Here is a 6816-nt window from a genome sequence, read left to right on the forward strand (position 1 = left end):
CCATAGTCTAGGGAAAAAAAATAAACCTTTATCTGAAATACTCTGCTAATTCAATTTTTCGTTTATTTAATGAAGATCATTAATACCAAATGAGGTCCTAAACTCAATATTGTAGCTCATTTTTTTCTTTTAACATCTCTATCAGATAAGTGCCATCATCATTTCTAAATTAAAATTTAAAAACACTCCAAGAGTCTTAGCTACTCAGGAAGCTGAGAGTTGAGGATCTATGTTCAAAGCCAGCCTGGGCAGGTCAGTGGTGTAAGACTCTTATCTCCAATTAATTACCAATTAGTAATTGGTAATTAATCTCTAATTAATTACCAAAATGCTAAAAGTAATGCTGTGGCTCAAGTAGTAGAGAGATAACCTTAAAAAGCTGAGGAAAGCGCCAGGCACTAGTGGCTCACGCCTATAATCCTAGCTACTCAAGAGGCTGAGATCTGAGGATCGCGGTTCAAAGCCAGCCCAGGCAGGAAAGTCCGTGAGACTCTTATCTCTAATAAACCACGGGAAAACCAGTAGTGGTGCTGTGGCTCAACAGTAGAGCATTCGCCTTGAGCTGAAGAACTCAGGGACAGCGCCCAAGCCTAGAGGTCAAGCCCCATGACCGACAAAAATAAAATAAATAAATAAAGCTGAGGAGATAGTGCCTAGGTCCTGAGTTCCAGTCCCAGGAACATCACAATAACACACAAAAAGGCTGAGCATCTTACAAAGGTGACTAGCATCAAAGATTTTTTAAAAAGAGTGAGATCTGGTTCCAATCTCTCCCTCCCTCCCCCCTGCCCAACACTCCTCTCTCCCTTTATGGTATAAAAATATATTGGAGTCTTTATTATTGAACCATTTTTGTTCATTTAAATAAACAGAGTAGGTTTATTTGAAAAAACAAAAAGGAAACCCATAGAAAGAAAGCTACGGGACGCTCTGTGTATCAGGAGAGGCCCCAGGGGAGTCCAGGAATCATTATCCATGTAAGGCCACAGCAAACTCAGAAAGTCATTGTAGGGTGAAAGTCTTCAGCTAGAAAGTGTATACGAGGACTCACTCTGCTAGGTCGGATCTAGAAGCAATGAAAATGCAACTTTATTTATTAAGGTAGCAATCTTTAGGAAAAATGTGATTGAAGCTATGAAAGTTGGTTATGCAGATATAAAGGGATTTAATATTTCATGGTATTTTCAAGACACAGAATTTGTGTAACATTTATCTACTTCATTTCTTTTATAATTTATCTTAAATTACATTTCATTTTTACTATTTACTTGTTTGCTTATTTGGCTAGTACTGGGACTTGAACTCAGATCCTTACCCTCCTGGTAGGCAGTTTTCTATTCAAGGCTGGCATCCTACCCACTTGAACCACAGCTCCACTTTGGCTTTTTAATCGTTAATTGGAGAAAAGGGTCTAATAGATTCCAAGATCCTTAGATCTCAGCCTCCCGAGTAGCTAGTATTATAGATGTGAACCAATGGTTTCAAGCCCACATTTTATTTTTATTAGCATATATTCTATGTGTTATACATATATTAGTTGTAGGAAGGCTTCATTTAGATATTTCCATATAAATGAAAAATACATCCCTCCTCCCATCAACCACATTCTTCTTTCTTTCTGGTGACAGAAAGAGCTTAAACTCAGGGCCTAGATTCTGTCCTTTAGCTTTTGTAGCTCCAGACTGAAGCTCTACCACAGTCCCACATTCAGTGTTTTGGTGATTAATTGAAGAGAAGTGTCACACAGACTTTCTTGCCTGAGCTGGTTTTGAACCTTGATCCTGAGATCTTGGCCTCCTGAGTTGCTTGGATCACAGGCAAAATCATAGATTCAGCCACACCTTGGTTTTATTCTCAGAGAATCCAAGAAGATTTAGAAGATACAAACTATGAAATGATAAATTTGTGTTGTTTTAAGTTGCTAAGACTATGGTCATTTGTCATGCAGCAACAGAAAACCAATACATGCTCAGACCTAGATAACTAAATACAATAATAATTCATAATTGCCTACAATAGTGACTTTCTCATAGTAACCAACATCCAATAATTGGTACTGTGGTAGAATTGTCAGATATCTCCCTGTATCCCATCTCTCTTCTTAATACTTGAAAATAAACACTAATTTGTATTCAGAGGCCTGAAGAAACTTATCAGAAAGTATGTTTAATGATAATCATGTAGCAAGAATTTCAAAGCCTGACTCATAGCTGTAATCTTAGCTACTCAGGAGACTGAGCTCTGAGGATCATGGCTCAAAGCCAGCCCACCCAGGAGAGTCCATGAGACCCTTATCTCCAATAACCTAGTCAGAAAAAGCCAGAAGTGGGGCTGGGATGTAGCTCAGTGGCAAAGCGCTTGCCTAGCAAGTGCAATGTCCTGGGTTTGATCCCCAGTACCAAAAAAGAAAAGACAAAAAAAAAAAAAAGAAAAGAAAAAGCCAGAAGTGGCACTGTGGTTCAAGTGGTAGAGATCTAGCCTTGAGCTAAAAGCTCAGGGACAGTGCCCAGGCCCAGAGTTCAAGCCCCAGGACCAAAAAAATAAAATAAAATAAAAATAAAAGAATTTTGAATTGTATAACATTTTTCCGTTCTCTACATTTTATTTGATTTCATTAAAATTTAACGACAGGTAGAATTCAAAAGGTAATTGAAACAGGCCATTATTACCGCATTTTTTTTAAATTTGCCATTGCTATAGTTATTTTTTTCTGTCATTTAAGATATAAAATATTTTTAAAGGACTGAAGACAACACATTAATATTGGTAATGTTGTTCAGGTCTACATAGGATATTAAAGTACGATGAAGGTTTGGTTATTATTAAATATTTGGGGAATGCCAAAGGAAATGCACTTGATCAGAGAGAAAGGATCCATTTTATAATCACCCTAAAGAAAGACTGAAAGTGCCATGGGAATAGAAGCAGTCTGATGTCTGTGATACAGCTACCCTGGGTCCTTGCAAACACTGATCCATGGTAAAACGCGGTGACACGGGGCCTTGCTCACCAGAGACCACCTGGGAAGCCACGGCCTCACGTCTAGCATCCTGTGCTCTCCCAAAGATGAGAGGTGAATGCAAAATCACCTCTGGGCACCCGGCTTTTGCAAGTCTGCCTGCAATAAAAGTTTCATCTGAAGAAAAAGCATTTTTTAACATTTGCTGGTGTCAACAGTGGTTGTGAGCTTAGTGAAGTATTTATTACACAAAACCTAATTACCAAAATAGCATTTATAAATTTAGCATGTTGACGTACTGATTTTGCAAAATTAGGTCACACGTACATTTATTATTTCCGTTTAATGAATGACTTGTTTACTAGCAGAGTCTTGCTATGAAGCCCCTACGGGCCTCAAACTCGGGATCCTTTGCCTCTGACTCTAAAGTTCTACCTTGCCTGCATAAATTCCTCTATTAATTGAAAAAAATGAACATAGCAATTTTAATATAATCTAGATAGCACTTTTATAAGAGATTTTTGTGTTTATATCTACCTATTTTCAAATTGACCATCAGAAAATTCAGGAACCTTCATTAATTAAGTGGCATTGATTAAACCAAAAATATTCTATTTGTTGTGGAAGTTTTGTGATTATACTAATGACTTTAATATTACTTAAACAAAATTAAGGTTTGGGTGAAAATAGTCTTTACATACTAAACTATTTTGTGCTCTTCCTAGGTCTTAAACTGGTGACCAGGACAAGCTCTCTTAGCTTTTTCATTCAAAGCTGTTGCTCTACCACTTGAACCACAGCGCCACTTCCGGCTTTTTTCTTATGTGGTGCTGAGGAATCGAACCCAGGGCCTCGAGCATGCAAGGCAAGTGCTCTACCACTGAGCCACCTTCCCAGCCCCACTTCCAGATTTTTGTTGGTAAATTGGGGATAAAAGTCTCAGAGTTGTTTGCCCAAGCTGGCCTTGAATGGAGATCCTTAGATCTCAGCCTCCTGAGTAGCTAGGATTGCAGGGGTGAGCTAGCTGCAGCTGGAATGCTTCATTTTTTCATATGAGCAAACTTTTTCTACCACTGCTATTATATGGCAGATGCTAAGAGCATCTCAAGACCCTGCTAGGCTGCTCCTGTCAGTAAAGACTGTGAATGTATTCTTGAATCTAAATTTTAAATTATTCCCGATTGGAAACAGAAGAAAGATTTGCTCAGATGAAGGCTTATTGCTTAGTATAACACTCTTTGTAATTAAACTTACACATTTTCAAATACATTTTTGTATAGTACATTAGAATCTAAATGTTTTCTCTGGGAGAAGACATTTCGTTTTTATAAACGCACAGCTTCAAATGTAGTCTACGGGTTCCAATTAATACAACTCTAAAGGGAAAAGGAATGAAAAGTGACTTCAGATGCTCGAATTCACATGTCAATTCTAATTCATGTATGCATTCTCCTGATGCCAGTGCAGCATATATGTTCCAGCCATGATCTCGGGGGATGAATGACATGAGCACAGCACAGAGACCCTGCTGGGCCTACAAGAAGACTGGCATCAAAACAAACTGATGTCTGGGCTGAAATCCTAGCTACTTAGGAGGCTGAGACTTGAGCATCAGGGTTCAAAGCCACCTGGGTAGACAAATCCAAGAGACTTATATCTTCAATGAACCACCAAAAAGCCACAAGTGAACATATGACTCAAGTGCTAGAGCACCAGCACCAGTCCCAGGTGAAAAAATCCAAAGGAAAGCACAAAGTCCTAAATTCAAGCACAAAATAACAGCAGCAACAAAAGTGAATGGAAAAGAAATCAGTGAAATTTACCTGAAGAGCTACATAATCCTCTGTTCATTAACAGAAAATGAAAAGTACTATATCAACATCAGTGTGTAAAGGAACAGCTTATTAACAGCCAATCCATCTGGTTGTCCAGGATTACATGGACCGTTACCATTCCACAGGAATAAATCATAAAAACTTGATGTGATAGGCATGTTCATTATCGGTATGAAGCCGTGCACTCTACACTTACATCATACCATCATTAGGATCCTGTAACTACATTATTGAATCCATCAGTAGCCACTAAGTGTACATTTTAGGAAAAAGTAACAATACTCAGTCTGATCTTTCTTGAACATGCACGCCTTGGCTGAGAACAGTTGGGAAATCATATAAGGCCTCCAAGCCTGCGCTCTGAGCTGTAGGGAATGTGACAGATGACAGAAGAACTTCAACACACCCTGACTCAGGAGACTCCGAGATGACCAAGTGCCAGCTCACATGTGTGATGTCCTGAGCTTAATGCTAGCACGTGCATGTATGCACACATACACACACACACACACACACACACACACACACACTCACTCACAGGTTCTGTGATTCTGTTGCTGATTTTTAAAAAACTAAATTCAATATATCTGACTATCTAGGTTAATATCTTTATAACAATAGATTTCACAGCCATACAATATTTCTGATCCTGTTAAAATTTTTCATTTGTAATTTATATAAACCTATACACTGGCTTGTGTGTGTCTTTGTGTCTTTGTGTCTGTGTGTCTGTGTGTCTGTGTGTGTGTGTGTGTGTGTGTGTGTGTATGAAATCACTGTTTCACTTCCTTGCTTGGTGTTTTTGCTCAAGGGTGGCACTCAACCACCTGAGCCACATCTCTGGCTTTTTGATGGTCAGTTGGAGATAAGAGTCTCACGTACTTTTCTGTACGCTCTGGCTTTGAACTGAGCTCTTCTGATTTAACCCTCGGGAATAGCTAAGGTTACAAGTGTGAGCCACCAGAATCTGACTCATTCTGTCAACTTTTCATGTGAAGTAAAACCTAGAAGAGACATGACTATAATGGGATGAATCAAAATCCAAAGAAAGAAGAAAAGAGGAAGGAAGGAAAGAAAGAAGAAAGGAAGGAAGGAAGGAAGGAAGGAAGGAAGGAAGGAAGGAAGGAAGGAAGGAAGCAAGGAAGCAAGGAAGCAAGGAAGGAAGGAAGGAAGCAAGGAAGGAAGCAGGGAGGGAGGGAGGGAGGGAGGGAGGGAACTGGAATATAAGGCAACAAGTTAATCTGGAGTACACAGTAGAGGTAAGAAGCTGCTCTCACGAGCAGTTATTGGGGCACAGGTGCACTTAGTTTCCATGTTATCAAAGGCAGCATGGTATCATGATGCCTTACTGGATATTTTTAGACCTATAATACATGCCATTCTAACATATGTAACTTTCTCACTCTGCTTTCTCTTCAGATCACAGAAGTCTTTGACCTGTGACTAACATATACAACTTCTCATTTTCTCTATTTCAGAGGAATAGGCTTACATCTAGGTAAGCCTAAATGTATACCACCTCCATGATATACCACCAACCTCTGATGGCATTTTTAAAATAAAGTTATCCAGCCAGGTGCTGGTGGCTTACATGTGTAATCCTGGCTACTCAGGAGGCTGAGATCTGAAGTTTGAGGTTCTAAACAGCCCAGGCCAGAAAATCTGTGAGACTTCTCTCCAATTAATGAGCAAAAGGCCAGACTTGGAGATGTGGTTCAAGTGGTAGAGCACTCAGCCATGGGTGAAAAGGCCAAATGAGGGCACCAGGTCCTGAGCGGCAGCCACAGTACCTGCACAAATATGTATTTGGGGAGACAGGTACAGTTTCATAACCAGCAGCCTACACCGAATCTTCTAACTCCATTCATAAATATCCCAAGCTTCCATTGGCAAAACTTCTTTAATTCAAAGATGCCTATCTGCAGACTAGACCATTTCCTTTAACATCAGAACCAGGTAGCCAACTGATGCCAGAAAGCTGCTTTCACTGGGATGCCTCCAACTTCAACAACCTTTAGGATT

Source organism: Dipodomys spectabilis, unplaced genomic scaffold (assembly GCF_019054845.1).
Source record: "Dipodomys spectabilis isolate Male_0828 unplaced genomic scaffold, ASM1905484v1 ptg000600l, whole genome shotgun sequence".
NCBI lineage: Eukaryota > Metazoa > Chordata > Mammalia > Rodentia > Heteromyidae > Dipodomys > Dipodomys spectabilis.